The sequence below is a fragment of the Rhea pennata genome, chromosome 4 (genome assembly GCF_028389875.1).
Source record: "Rhea pennata isolate bPtePen1 chromosome 4, bPtePen1.pri, whole genome shotgun sequence".
Classification (NCBI taxonomy): domain Eukaryota; kingdom Metazoa; phylum Chordata; class Aves; order Rheiformes; family Rheidae; genus Rhea; species Rhea pennata.
In genome coordinates this window covers 3113322-3129892 of record NC_084666.1, presented here as the reverse complement: position 1 = coordinate 3129892, position 16571 = coordinate 3113322, and positions in this window count along the sequence as shown.

The window sequence follows — 16571 nt, the reverse complement described above, 5'->3', positions numbered from 1 at the left end:
GTGATGCTTCTAGGCTGTTGAGGAGTAACTGCAAGCCCATAAAATGAGAGCTTTCTCCCTTCTGTAGAAATGGCCAACTTCTATGGAGATGTCAACCTATTACTTAAACTTTCAGAGTGCTCCAAGACTACCAGTTAAAATCAGTCTTTCAAAAACAGAGGCAGAAAGTGTTTAGGTGAGTCACTAAGAACAGATATGCCTCCTTGAAACGACAGATGCCTCCACTACTGGCCAGCCATAGCTTCTTAATTGTATGTTTCCAATCCCATTTTATTTGTCTTTTGTTATGAAAAGCCAGATAATAAGCTTTCCCCTGCCACTTCAGTAATAATTTATGGTAGAACCAGAAGAGCTGATCTGCTACAAAAAAGTTCCAAGCAAAACCAAAAAACACCCCGGCACTTTTGAATTAATTTCAGTATTGTACTTTGCAGCCAGATTTCTAGGAAATGTTGCAAATAATCCAAGTAATTCAGTGGGGCTTTTTCGTTGTTTTCATAAAAACACAACAGCACATGGAATTTCAGTTCTGTACCAGAATCCACAGAAGAGTTCATTTTAACATAGGCCTCCCGACAGACGGTTCTCAGAAATAGGAGACCTGCGAGCTATCCCCCTCAGCTCTCCATAGGTAGCAGTAGTGCATCTCCTGCTGGTAAACTGAGCATCTCATCAGGGCAACCTGTTATGAAGGGATTTGTTTTTACAAAGACATTCAGATTAATCTCTTACACAAACAATTCAAAGACAGATAAAGGCAACTCAAAAATCACCCCAAAACAAAACCTCCCAGAAAACCCACACAAACTGAACTGCAAACTGAAAAACAAAAAGTAGATAATATATCTAAACATCCCAAGCCAGACTGGGGCCTTGGGGCCCTTCAGCACAACCGCTATTTATTGTGCCAGCAAAATCAATTAATAAATCAGAGGAGACCAAACAGTAAGGGATTTGCTCTGGAAGACAAGATTTATGCTGCAGCATCTATTGAGCCAGCTTTAAAATAACACAATTCAGATATCCCCAACTCTATATGGGGACTCCTTCGTTAGAATTTTGCAGGAGAGGTTATGAAAGCCAGCAGCTCTGTATCTTTTATCATAAAGTTCCTGGGTCAATTAGAAAACTCATCACACATTGTGAGAATTTAGTCACTTATGACTAATATCAATTTCTTTAGAGCTAAACCATTTGTAGTGAGCATGGGATACGTGCCCCTTCCTTCAACAGGGGCACACAGGAGGTCCTGATGGCAGGAGACAATGCAGGGCTTGATGAATTGCTCTGAATGTTGATTGCCAAGATGCATTTTATCATGGCTCCAATTAGGTTCTGGTTTGGATTGGGTCTATACAATCATCTCATTAGTCACCTAAATTTACCAGGAAGACAATTCATTTGACAGACAACCTTGCTGAAAATTCAAGCAACTTAAATGCACTGCCTGTGCATGGGGCAAGGCGGGGGGGAAATACTAAACACTACCGTGCTGTGCCAGACTGTTCATTTGCATGTACAAGAGATTTGTTCCCCTGATGCAAAAGGATGAGAAAAACATGCATTTTAATCAACAAGGTATTTTTCTCAGAGGACAATTATTAAATCCGATAAGATATATAGGTCAAATTAGAAGGTAGCTAACCACCATACTTTCCGTTACCAGAAACGGATCAGATACTTATTTCCTCTTGCTGTTGGCCTCTACAGAGCCAGCTGTTAGAATGTTCTTCTAGTCATGTGCATCTACTTTCTGCAACACCCTGAAGACCACAGAGATGGCTTTCAGTCAAGTTCTCCCTGGAACTTGTATCTGAAGACCATCTCCAGCTTACTTTTGTATTCTTCACAAAAAAAAAAAAAAAAAAAAAAAAAAAAAAAAACAGCTTCTCCTTAGACTTTCCAGATTTTTAGCTGCTCAGCTTAAGTAGGTTGGTACATCTTGGGACACCTTAAGAACTGAGTTTTTTCAGAATAGCATCCATAAACTGGAAAATCCTAGTAGGGCTTTCTCCAACTCCTTAGTAAGAACTACAAATTACATACTTCAGTAAATTCTTACAAATAATAAATAACCAGGAGCATCTCACAGAACACTACTTTAGTGCTATAATAGTGACTTCAGTTTTAGCTAGAAGTCTCAGCTTTAAGTTTTAACCTCACTGAAGCTGCTCTTGAAAACACAAGAGAAAGTTAGCTGGCAAAAAGACATGTTCTTAGAATAAAGCCTCAGATTTGGTCAAAAACAAAGCATCCTAATTACAATCCTAAGGATACAGAAAGCCATATGCCTCAGATTTCAGGAACAGGTAAGGAAAAAGAGTTTGACTGTGTAGAGAACAGTTGTAAAAATAGTTCTCTACTGAGCAAGAGGAAAATGTGAGTGCTAAGAGGAGCCAAGGATGAGTTGCTGTTTTACAGCCTAGAAGATGTGCTTGAAGTTTTTAATTTTAAAGATGGGGCAAGAACATCTATCTGCATCTCCATACAGAACTGGCCCACCAGAACAACAGCACCTGGTGCTAAGAAACAGCTTAATGATTATGTAGCTCTATTTCAAACCCGGCAGTTTTGAAATTATATGAACAGGTAACTTTCCAGGCAAGCCCTCAAGACTGTTTGAAACTTCTATACATAAAGAGCCAAAGAACTGCCTTTCAGGGCAACATGAATAGGCATCTTGGCAACCCCCTGGATGTGCCATTCCTAAATTCAGTGAAGAAACTCATGATTCCTCAGTGAAATCAGGTGACTCATCACCTAACACCAACTGAACTTCTTTAAAAGTCAGTTTGTATAACTAGAGGGCTCTGAAGAATAAAAATGACAGAAGATTTAGAGGCAAACCAGCAAGCAAATCCATCATGTTTTCAGTTACAATCTGATTTTTATATTGCACATAGACTTAAGAGAAACTTGAAAGCAACCTTCCTTTCTTCCTCCAAGCCATACAGAAGCATAATAGGATAAACACACATACAGCACCATGGGGTTCTTGTTAGCTCTTAGGTGCATCTCCTTAAGGCCAAAGAGGAAACTGGGCAGTACAGTTAGGGCAAAATAAATTCTCATGACCACAAAGTGACAAAAAATTGTGGCAAATAGTGGAGCTTTTACAGGGACTAACACAATTGCACCCATGTACTCCAGAAGTATTCAGGTGTCCACTTAGTTGTCTTTAGCACATCAGCTCAGTCCTGAATCTTCCTCCAGTTGGCCTATGTCCTGATAGGGGGCATACAAAGCCTTTACAATATGCTATGCCAGGGCAGACAGCTGCCCTGGCATTCCCTCTGGCCAAAGGGCTAAGGACAATGTAGGCAGCTCCGGCAGACACCAGCCTTTATCCTTCTTCTAATCTGTATACTGGCACCTTCTCCTGAGCCCTGGGGGAGCCTAACACTGCTCTCAGCTAGAGGCTTAGTCATCTCTCTGGGTCCCAACCCAGAACACCCTCTTTCATTCCCATTCTTCAACAAAGCAACCACCATACACAAAGCAGTTGTAAGCAAGCCAAGGAAGGTAGGGCTACCCAAGCTTCATGCCCTACATGCTCAGAAACCCTGCAAAAAGCAGAGAAACAAAGCTTAAACACTAATTCCTGCCCTTCTAAAGCCTGGATCTAGTCTCAGAAGAGACCCAGAGCAGAAGACTTGCTTCCAGTTTCATCCTTTCACTCCTAGAACTTGGCTCTGTGTAGTGCTTTCAGTGAGGGCAAGGTAGCCAGTGCCAAAGGAAGTACTCTCAGTAGTAATGCTAGATTTAACACAGCTGCATCTGGTATATATTCAGCTTCCCCTTCCCAGATGGCTTAACCCCTGGAACAAGAGAGATCAGCACTGTGACAACTACAAGCATCTGCAAGCCTAGATAACTGAAGCATTTTCATCCTATGCTCACACCATTTAGAAATTCTGAATGCTCCCAGCACTGCACCTTTCTAAGGGCAAGAAAACCTAGGCACTTAGAGATATCCTGAAGTTTTGAATTAATATCTCAATGCAATGTCTCCCTAATAACCTCCCTGCATATGATTTTTCTCTAAAACTAAGAAAAATTAGGACTCTGCTGCACTCCTGGCTCAGTTACACAGTACTTCCACCCTTTATCAGCAAGGTATCTGTAAAGAGCTCAGCCAACTGTATTGATACAAATATAGGCTTTCAAAAGCCACAGCTTGATCTTGTTGCAAAAAAATCCTTGAGAGCACTTTGGACCAAAGGGTGCATTTACTGGAGCCATCCAACATTTGCGATCCTGGCATGATCTCCCTGAAAGTTTCATACATACATATAGTCTTGAACTCCAAAAAAGAAAGTCAGAACAATTGCCAGCCTACATGTCAAGAAAACAGCCTGAAAAAAACTTGCAAAACAAGGAATGACCCCAAAATAGTCACTACTGGCAGTGTGAAGATGCTTACTTACCACTTTGAATATCTAGAACATCTACAGAATTTTTAAAATGCAGAATCTACTGCCAGTATCAGATTACACAACTGTCACTCAGTCCTGTGTTCAAATGCTTTTTAAGCTAAATGGATCTTCTATCACCTGTTTCAAGTTCTCAGCTAACCCTATAGCCAAACTCATCCTCTGTAAGGAGATACAATGCACAAATAAGTCAAATAATACTTGCCACTCTCTTCAAAGAAGTATCCATTTCTTGACATCGCTGCTGGTGGAGACTCTGAAAAGACAGAGAGAAGAAACGTGAGTCGTGATGCTGAATGTATTCACCTTACTGCTAAACTCATTGTAAGCACTGAATAAAACAGAAAGCTGGCTACAAAGTACTGTGGGTATCAGGAATTTTTTTTGACTATAGAAACTTTAGCCTTTTGGTTATTAACCTTAGCATTTACCAGAGTACCTTATACAGTCACAACCACTGTCTGAAAAGTTGAACTCTCTCAAGCATCCAGTACCGAGACCACAAAACAGCAAGACTGAAGATCAGGACAAGATATGTCAGATACTAAGTGTTGTGCACAAATCCTAGTACAGTCTAGGCTTTTGAGACACTCCTTTTTAATAGAAGCCATAATAAAAACCAGATTGTTTTGTTTGTCCAAGCATAAGATACCAGTTTAGTTTAGACAAAACAACTCTTGATTTAGAAGCAAACCAGGTTTCACAGTCTATTCTGCTGCTTCTAATCATTAGGATATCTCCATACCAGTGCTTGGCACTTGCAGATAAGCACAAAAACACTTCAGTCTTCCTTTACCAACTTCCTGAGCTGAGGTCCTGCAGCAAACATGCACCATCTGCACCAACAGGGTCTCACAATGAAGAGAAAGAATATCTTGCTGACCATAAGTGAGCTTGCAAACAACATCACCAGGACCAAATCCTTATATTCCCCTATAGAAGATGCTATATTTCTTAGCAGGCCAGTTTTATAGTCATTACTGATAAAACAGGTACTTACAGAGCAGACAAAGGGATGTTTAAACATAAGAGAACACATCTATTTCAGGTATGATCAATATCTAGTACCAAGCCCCAGTCTGTTTACTAGAAGTATTTGACAAGTCTGTGTGGGCTGAAAAGACCAGCCTTTCCTTGCAGGTACATGCTAGATTTTATGGTGAGCTATGAGAGCTCTACTTCAAGCCCTCAGAAAGTCACCTGAGCAGTCCCTGGGAAAACAGCTACTAAACACTATCTTATGTGTTTCTTCCCAGCCAAAATGCAATCAGAAAAAAAGAACAGGTTTACTGTCTTTCCCCACTTCATTAGGCTAATCAAATGTTACCTACGCAAGCCTGGGATGAATTTGGGCCAACAAGGAAAGACGTTTAGCCTGCTTTATTGTTCTGCAGATTAGGCTTCCTGCTTTTTAGTTTGAGGTATGAGTGTAAGTTTCCCAAAGATCCTTTCTCTATCCTGTAACTTCCTCAGCTTACAGGTTATCTGCCTCTTTCTTCATATCATACCTCACTTCCAAGCATTATAATTCACTCTGGTCCTCCAGGAGACTTTGAACATCAGACAGATACAGGTCACATCTTCGGCAATAGCACTAACCCCTAACTTCTAGCCCTCAGTTGTTACAGCTAAGCATAGCTAAGAGTTTGTGCTAGCTCAATGCGGACAGCGTTCAGCTGTACAGGTTCCTGGGGGACACCCTAATGATCATTTGAAAAAAATACATACGCAAATCAGGGCAATTCAAGTGTCTAGTCCGAGACAGAAACATAATGTTCCAAGTTCATCCCAGAACAATGGTTAGAGGAACAAACGCACCATGGCCAAGGGGCACCAATTACACAAGTCAATTGTTTCCCTCCACCTGGAAGGGAAGGAGAAGATCCATCCAGGCTGATTAGTATGTTAATGATCAAAGGATTTTTTTTTTTTTTTAAGAGCTCTTATTGTGTAACAATTGCAATCATATTTCAGAGAAACAAAATATGCCTAAGCAGGAGGATTACCTAAAGAATAGCAGGTCAACATTCCTGCCTGAGATGGCATACCCATTTCTCATGTCTATTACAACTTCTGAGAAAGCCCAAAGCAACAATGTTCATCCTTTGCTAGGCAGAGTAAGACACTGTTTGCTTTTGTAACTGAATGCACACCTATTCCTATGGTTTTGATAATGCCCAATGAACAGAAATTCAGAATCTGTTGCTTTCTTCATCAGAAATGCCTCCTAATTGCAGGATTACCTAGACTGACTTTACAGGAGTCTAGTGTGATCACTGCAGCATTACCTAGACTGACTTTACTCCTTTACAGGAGTCTAGTGTGATCACTGCTTGAACAAGACAAGAAGGGCAAGGTTGGGGTATTATAGCAGGTAGAAGCATTTCATTAGGTGGCACTGTTTCCTCTGAGTCACTAATGAGCCATGGTCCCCTAGGCAACATGCTCAGGCAATTATTATGTTGGAGGTGCTGTTTTTTCAGATGAGTCATAAAACAGAGGTCTTAACCTTGTAATTAAAGATGCAATGGCACATTTGGAGAGAGAAAGAAACCGGGCGTTCACCCTACTATGTCCTGGCTGAATTCCAGCTTTGGTAATTTAGCTTCTCCCTACGTAACACAGTCCCATAGCTCCAACTGGATTCACTCTTCCAAACAGTTATGCTGGAGCCTTTAGAAAAGTTCTTGCATCCTCCACAGAGGGATCTAAGCACATTAGTATCAAGAACTAACTGTAGTATGCCCAAGAGGTAAAAGGTGATAGAGGTTGTTTATACAAATCCAAACATGTGCACAGAAATATGGGACTAGCACAAAGGTCAACACAGTTTTAAAAGTGCAGGTAGGAGGGGGCAAAATGGAGGCTACACCATCTGCATCTTAGAGACTATCCACATAAATGAGCAGGATGAGGGAAACAGATTTGGGGAGGGTGGAGATGAACTCCTTTCTTCCTTACATCAGCCCCCTTCACCCCTGTACTAAGATAGGCTTGTTTGCGCCAAACCTGTTTTTGTGGGATGCTATCTGAGGACAAGGCCAGCTACACCATACTTAAGTACATGCTGAGCAGCAGGCAGCAGGTCAAGCATCAGTGAGCCTCCTGTGCCTCTCCTTTCACACGGCTTATGGAAATTTATCACCTGAGGTCTGCACTCCCTAGTCGTGTTTCACTGCAGACTGGACCAATGGGTTCAAGTTGTGCAGAACTGACAGCAAGCCATAGTCCTCTTTCCCCTAGCAATACAGCTACATACCTAAAAGAAGCTGCATTTCTTTTCCTTATCTCCCCTCTGCTCTGGAAATTCAAAGACCTCCAAACAGGGGGCAGTTGTAAGACATAGTAGTTTGTGTGTGTTGAGCTTAGCGAGAACTGGGCAGAGATACAAGTCTCCAGGTGTGTTAGAGATCAACATTACAACACCCCAGGGTTCATCCAGAGTTGCAAAAGTGCTTCCATGGAGTATAAATCAGACCCTGCACTAAATTTTGCAGCCCAAAGGAGCAGACCTACAGTCTGGGGTAGGGTGGAGGGGGACAACTTTATTACTACAGGGTGAGAGTTTCTTCCCTGGACCAGCACACCCACTTCTCAAGCCCACAGAAGCAGTGTTGCACATTCCTTTCCACAATATTTATTTTCCCCAGGTTTTCCCTCAAATTTAAAGCAATTAAATCCAACAAAGCAATTTCAGCAAGACACAAGGTCAGGCTTCTAGAGACAGAGTTGGAAAGCATTACTCGGAGGAACTAAGATCCACAGCACAGCAAGTTTTCCCCTTTCCTGAATCTAGCATCTCTCACCCAGAGATCCACATCCTAGCTCTTCAGACTCTCTCACTGAACACTTAAGAGAATCACTCTCCAATTGCATTCTCTATCCAGAGAACGCAGAACAAGATGCCAGCTTCCATCATCTCCCAAAGACAGCTCTTTTGACAATTTAACTCTTATAAAATGAAGAACATTGCTTAATTTACTTAGTTTCTACTGCCAACCCACCATACCCTCTACAGGGGGGGTCTACTTAAATGAGACTAAATTGGACAGCTATTAGAAGTGTCAGGCCAAAGTTTTGCTTTTGGGTTTTTTCTGAAAAAGCAAGGAGTTTTCACTAGCCTTTTTCATCCCTTATGTGCACTGAATTAAAAAGTAAAGCCCACTAAATTGTTGCAAAAATGAGAAAAAAGCATATTTCTTTAGTTTCAGGGAAACAAGATTGATTCATACATAAGGTGTCTTTTGACTTGAAGCTGTTTCAGTGACTCAGAGAGACAAAGGAAAGGCATATGAAGTTTACAGTATTTAACTGGTAAGAGAGTCAAGCTTGTTGTAGTTTAAGGTGCTCAGTTTTAAGGCTAGGATAAATTCATCGTTCTGTAGTGGGAAGTATCAGACAGAGTGGACATGTTTCCAGATTTCTTGCATTCTTACCATTTTTACATTTGCATTCAACAACAAAAACAGACAAAACCCTACCATGCTATCTTCTATTATTAAATTCCTTTGGGAAGTGTCTCAGATCTCCTAATAACCTATTTTAACTCTCTTGTTTTAAAGGTTAGTAATAAGCTCTCTTGAGCCTTGCAATATTAGTGGATTACAAATAAAAACACATTCTCTGGATACTTTGCTAACTTGATTAAAATGTTCTGCTGCTGGCATCTTCCAAGTAAACACATCTCTGCAGCTCAAGCCTTATATTGAAGCAAAATGTAGCTCTGCCAAGTTTAGAACATACACACTTCTACAAGTGGTACTACAGATTTCTGCATCTTATGACCTCCTGCCAATAAAGCTCTCCAAGTTCTGGTGTCTTACTTCACAGAAGCCTACTTTGAGGCAGTATTTCTAAACAACTATCTGAAAGGAACTTCTGCATTTATAGGCCTTTAATGATAGCACTTCTTTCATTATAGAGGCTGCCTACATTCAAATATGTCCAGAGTACATACAGCCAGTGCTACTTTAGTTATCCCTTAAGTATCATTTCAGGGTAGAGGATCAATAAGGTACCAAATGCTTCTGATCCAGGGTGTGCTTCAGTATCCCATTTCCTGCATTACTTGCTCCTCAGCAAACCTTTCTTCAACACTGCAATACTGGAGCTTTGGGGACAATTCTGAATCTCACCACATGCAATGCACTACTTTGTGGTAAACAAAAAAAAAAAAAAAAAAAAAAAGCAAATCACCAGAGTCTCTGAGCTAGAAGTTACAGCAAAAATAATCTGTTCATCTGAATAACCTTTCAACTTTCCCAGTTACCTCTCAGGAGCAATTGCCAGTTCTCCTTCCCAGAAGGAAGAAACCAGTTACCTGAAAAGAGAACTGTTCTTTCAAAAAAAAAAAAAAAAAAAAAAAAAAATTAGGTCTTCAGCTTTCAAGCAAGGTTTTAGCCATTTCAAGTTGACCTCCACGAACTCACTGACCAGCTTGGCCCCAGATCTCAGTTTAAGTGCATGTCCTCACCCAAACACAGGCAAAGCTAGAGGAAAAAAAAAAAAAAAAAAAAAAAAGAAAAAACTATCCCTACCTAGGACTCCACCAGACTTGGTATTTTAATATTCAGCTGTGGATTTGTTTTGTCCTCTCCCATATGTTTACACTGCAGGACAAGGGACTTTGCAGCTGTATGCACAACCAGAGTGCTACACCCAGGCATCACTGGGTTCATGCAGCTTAAGGCAGGGATGGAGCATCATTAAAAAAAACTCACATACATATCTAATAACTAAATTGCATTGCTTTACTCCTCCACCCAAAGTCAGCAGAAAACCAGACAGAGATAAAGGAAAAAAGAAATCACATACAAAGAATTATAGCCTAAGGGAAAACCTGCAGTAGAAGACACTTCTTAAAATATGGAGAGCATTGACAGAAAGGAGCTTGCGAGTCTAGAGATCTCTATATGCAGCAAGAGCTGAATAACAGGAAGAAGCCACCTTATACTTCATTTGAAACATAGAACTGGATAACTTTAGCTGTCAGTCAGGCTCACTTCCTAGTCCTCTAATAAGAATCCACTGACCACATTAACCTGCTTATCAGGTCTGAAGATATTACAAGATTTTCTCAGAGAGCATTGCTCATGTTTCTAACAACCATTTCTAGTAGAGGAAGTTCAAGAAAGAACCAAAAAAAATCCAACATTTTCTGGCAGAGGCATTTGCCGCACGTTATTTAAAGCTAAGTCAGCAAGAATTAATGGACAGCAGCATTCAAAAACCTTCCTATTTTGCCTTAAGGTGTAGACAGAAATGACAAGTTGCACAGGTAACTTAAGTAGCTGGCCCATTCCCACAGCGCTGCATACTTCAACCGGAAAGCTCTGGTGAAAACACATCTGTCACATTGGCACAAAGATAAGAATCATACCCTTATGCTGGCAATCCAGGCAATAGTGATTCAAGTTCAAAATGAAGGCTTGAAGTTTTACCTGATTTACCTACATCTAAAAGGTAGAAAGACAAGAAAAAAAACATACAATTCATGGTTTCAAAACCAATCACCTTAATTCAAGGAAGCGTAAGATGATTAAGGTGTGCTTGTTAATGCAGGAAAGCTCCAGATAAATACAGTGTACATGGCAAGCTCAGAAACCTCCCTCCAGAAAGCAGTTTACACGGATAAAGTTAGAGGACTTTAACCACAAGAGCTCAGAACCGGGGGTAGGAGGGGAAGAACTTGGATAGTTTATTAAATGGACAATATTAGCACTCTACCATCCAGAGAGGTTTATTGTCAGGGGAGAAAACTCAGATCAAAAGGCCTCATCTGCACTGCAGTTTTACAGCCTTATTCCCCCTGGAAACACCACACACGCTTTTTAAATGAACACACACACACCCATCAGTGCCTCATCTCAAGCAGAGGCTGACACAGGTAAAGTTGTCTTTCTCAACACATGCTGGAGCACTCCACCTCCTTCCATTGCCTGTTATTCAGCCCACAGCTATGGCCACAGGGAAGGGTGAAACAGAGCCCTGCAGATGAACTGCTCACTGGGCTCCAGGAACAGCTCTGTTGTCTTCCTCTCAATTAGATATGCATGGCGCCTCTCCATCTCATGTGCCTAATGAGATGTTTCTGATACTAACTCAAATGCTGCAGAAAGGAGTAAAATACTCATCACCACTATGACAGCCTGAGGATACACTCAAGCTGGTATTCATAGGAAAGGTGGACTCCTTCTGTCCACATTTCCCTCATATGCTACTTCCCCTGACACTTCCTGGCTTATCATTCCTATGAAGCTGTCAGGTCTTTGCAAAACACTGCCAGGTGCTGAAGGACAGCCACAATGTACAAAACTCATTTAATGTCAGGTACCTATGCACATACAGCATGCCCAAAAGTTTAAAGCAGGTATTAGCAAGACTTTGTAGCTGAGCATGGATTTCTTTGGGAACCACAACCTAAATGAGCTCTTTAATACATACTCCATGTGCAAATAGAGCACCCAAGAAGTCAGCTCACAAGGTTTGAGGTAGCTGAGACAACAGCCATGACCCAGTAAGATTTAAAGCTATTACAAACCCCTTCACCTCTGCAAGCTTTTAAGAGACTATAAAACATTGGCTAAAGCCAGTATTGAGAAGGAAAGTGCTTTTAAGTAGCTCAATTCAATGGCAAATTACTGAGCAGTAGCTCTAGCCAAGAGACTGAGCTACAGAGACATCCAGCTTTGCTCTTCTTACACACAGAAGTGCTGGGGACTGGGGACACAGGCTAATCCTTTAGCAGTCCTTGCAGGATGAGCACATTTGTTAGTCAAAGGCACTTTAATCTCAAACATGTGGATGTTTCCTCCTTTTCTTAAGGGCCTTTCACCCAATCTTTACTTCCCAAAAGGTCTCATATCCCCAGAGTTCCCATTTCTGGGACAGAGGTCTGCATTAAATCTAAAATGCTTTAAAACCCCTAGGACATGGCTTTTGTTGGCTTTTTTTGAACACAGTACTAACCATCCGACATTTCCTGGGCTACCTCAAAGCACACCAGAGGTTACTCAGGCATAAAACTTTGCTCCATGAATCTAGTTAAACAGCATCCTTGACCAAAGCATGACTGTCCTGGGATGCTAGTCCAGATCCAAACTCTGACACAGAGGGAGAAAAAAAAAAAAAAAAAAAAAAAAAACACAGCCTTACAGCTCAGGAGGTACTAAAGTAACAGCCCAGAGATTGTGTGCAAAGTATTCTTCAGATCCAGAGATATAGGGTAAGGAGGTCTTAAATCATGCCATGGACACTCTGGTAAATGAAATCCCAGCCTGCCATCGGGAAAACTCATTTTCACAGTAGCTGACTGAAGAGAGAAAGCATCATATTGAAAGAGTAGAGCAGGAAGCATCCTTCTGCCTGCTCACTCCCAGGCAAACACACGCCCACACACAAGCTCAGGCACCAGACATGTCTGCTTTCAAAGCATTTGTCCTAACGCATGAATACCTCCTCTTTCGCCACTCTGCAGCCTCCTCTAGAACACCCAACGCCCCAGTACAACCATTTGCTAAAAGATCACCAGTTGCAGCAGTGACAATTGCCACCCCCAGGCCTCAGAAAGGAGCACGCACATTTGGATTTAACCAGCAGCACCAGGCTGCCCAGGTTGACTCATCACAAATTAGCCCACCCAAGCAATTAATACGCAAGGCTGCCTCCCAGAGGTGATTCAGAAAAGGAAGCAGCCCTGCGAAGGAGCGCTGCACAGCTGCTTTACTAGCAGGATACACTCCCCTCTGGCACCAAGGCCAACATCCCCAGTCAGATGTCACGCCAGACCAATGGGTCCCCGCATGGTAGAGGGACCAAGGCTTGGTGCTTCCTGCACTTTGCACAAGCTGTGGCTGTCCAGTGTGAAGTTGCATGGGGTTTACACACAGCGGTGGCCTTTGGTAGGGGATCAGGACAAGCGGAGGAGTCAGGGAACAGTAACACTTCAGAATTTGGCTGGCCAAAGAATCTGGGTGATTCGCATGGAAGGGGGAGGTTTCATTTCGTCAGGCCCACTTAAAAAAAAAGTGATTTAAGACTCAAGAAATTCTTGCAGAAGTACTACATGGAGAGCAGAGAAAGCAAAATACCTCCAGAGATCCCACAAGTTGGCAAAGACCCAAGGACAGGCCAGTTGAGGCTTTTCAGTAGACTTTTAGTGATACTTATTTAAATTATTTAGAAAGCATTAACTCTTACTGACAGCTTTCCAGCCAGCTATTTTACACTTGCAGGGCCCTATCAGAAAACCTCATGACTCTTAATTAGAAGAGATACTTGACTGGCCTCAGATCATCAGGATTGGACTGGGTTTCTAAAAGGTACTTTGGATGTTTTTGTTAAGTGCTTTCCTTGTACGGACTGGGCTTCCAGAGGCCACTGCCTGCCACTTATCTGCATTATTGCTGTGTAAGACATGCAAAAAAAAAAAAAAAAAAAAAGTCTATCAACATTTCACTTGCTCAAGACTACTCTGAGTAAGGGAGCTGTTCCCTGGAACAGTTCAGCTGTGTTCAGTACTGTAAAAATCAAGAAGCTACAAGGTGTAAAATAGTAGATACAGCCCCCTTGTTTAGATTTTGGGTAAAAGATGCTTATTTCCACCAGCAGCATCCAGGGGTTTCACACTTCAGCCTTCCACCAGGGCACCCAAATCAGTTTTGCAACATCTTATTCTCTATCTCACTGCCACAAAGAATGAAAATAGCTGTCAGAAGGCAGCTGTGGCTGGGCCAAGTTTTGCAGCTAAATAAATTCTGCATCCCTCCCCACAAGTACCCCCCCAAAAGACATCTGGATGGACCAGGAGGCCAGCTTTAACTTGTACAAAGCCAGAATTCAGATCCAAAACCCAAGTCCTGTACTAGAAACACTGAAAGACACTGAAGTATAGCAGCCAGCCCAGTCACCTGATCACCAGAAAGTTGCATATTTTCAGTTGTGGTTCCAGACAGCACATCTAAAGAAGAGCCTCTCCCCACCATTAAAAGTGAAAACAGTCCAAGGGTTCACAAATGGCAGCCCACTGCTCTTTGCAGCCTAAACCCTCCCCATAGAAACAGGGATTTTTGGATCAAGGCAGGCTTGGCAGGAGAACATAAATCTTAATAACCCCATATAGTTTCTATATGGGGGAGCCACAAAACAGCAGCAACAGCAACAACATGGGTGGGAGAAGGACCAGGGAGGAAGCAGCACCAAATCTGCTTTTGCTGTCCATCATCAGCCCAAAATAAAGATGGCCTGGTCCAGATGGTGAAATAATTGCAGGCTGACAGTACACATTTGAGTGTTATTCATTAGAACATTGTTTATGGTTCGTCTACATGGCTTCCATGGCTACAGCAACAGGGACAATATTTGCGAGCATTTTGGACACATTACACAGATGCGTTTTGTTTTCGCTGAGCGGCACACTTTGCCCACGTGAAACATCAGTATGTAAAGCTCATCTGACAGGCTCTTAGGATGCTTTAGCTTTAATTAGAAAAGTAATGCTCTCTGCACTTATCTCCCCATGCATTTCTTGCAACTAAGAAAAAAAAATCAAACTCTGAAAGACAGCACTCTGGTTAATTTAAACCAGAATCTAAAAGGTATTCTCCATCCCTAAACACATCAGCACAGAGACATCAGGCACAAGCAAGAGATGCATCACAAAGCAGCAAAGCCTACTGAAATCACATCAAATAATGCTTTACTTTAGTGGATTAAATAATTGAAGAGCTGACTGAGCTGGTTTTCTAGATCTGTGCAATCGCATCATCCAGCACCAGTAGCGCTTCAGTATTTTTTTTTAAGACTACAACTTACCTGCACTACTTCTTTAATAGAGATGCTGCTCAAATGCAAAACAGCCTCAGGGGTCCCTCCCTTGGTGCTTTCCCCAAGGCAAACACTTGCTCCTGAAAGCCACTTGCTCAGGTGGCCACGGAGGCAGCGGCTTGTGGTTTTTCAATGGCTCCAACATTAATCCATCCAGGGCATCTTTCTCCCTCACTTCCAATTGGCGCCTGGCAAATGGGTGGAGTGAGAGCACGACCCATGAGAGCCCAGGGCCACCCGGCCAGTTTGGCTCCCGGAGAGCAGCCTTTGCACCGAGTCAAGCACTGGGGCAGCCCGGGTGCCGGCGAGCCGCCGAGCGCGCCGACACAGCCGCGCTCCGCATCCCAGTGCGGAACCGGCCAGGCTGCGATTCGGGCTCCCGCTCCTGCAGCGGAGGGCTTCGCTGTCTCCGAGCTATTTGCCTCTGCTAGGAAGGAGGGAAAAAAAGAAATAGACCAATTAAAGTGACCCTGCACTTCTCAGCAAGCCCTTTCTGCTGGCTGCTGTGCCGAGAAAGCTTGGGTGCCTCCTTAAGAAAGCTTCACAGCAGCGAGGCAAAGCTGAAGTGAGAAGATACTATACCTTATAGACAGAAGTACAGGGGAAAAAACCAAGATGTGAAGATGCAGGATGAAAAGAAAAAAACACTGCCAAGAGGTAGATATAACAAATCTCTTAAAGACATAGCAGCTGTATTCTGCGAGCCTGCTGCCTGCCCGGTTGCAGAGCTGCGCTCGGATGTTTTCCACACTGCCTGACACAAGAGATAGCTCAGCAGCATGTGCAACAGCAACACAACGGTTAATACAGAAACTCAGAAGCAAATACGGAGCCTGCACAAGGGACAGGGCAGCACATCTGTTATGAAATAGACAGTTGCAGGAAACAGCTGAAGAGACCTCACCTTATCCAAGCACTTATTTCCAAGTCCATCTGACAAGTACTCAACTAGCCAGTTCCTAAAAACCTTGGGGAGGGGGGAGAAGGATGGCACATCCTGCTCCCAGCCTGTTCTTCTGCTTCACTTTCTCTATTTCAAGATTTTCATAACAATAATTCACATCTCCCAGCTGGATGTTTAAAGCTTGGGGGAATGATTTGTGCTGGCCAAAACAAAACCAGCAAAAACGCAAAGCCCCCACATCCCCCAAACACTGCAAAAGATACCACCAAACCTCTCCAAAGCAACATTAATTCAGCCTTAGAAAAAGGCAGAATCCTAAATAAATATTTAATTGCCCAAGTGCTGGAATGACTGGGTCACTTCCATCTCTAAAATCCGTACAGTAACTTGGACAATTATGGTACCTGAAG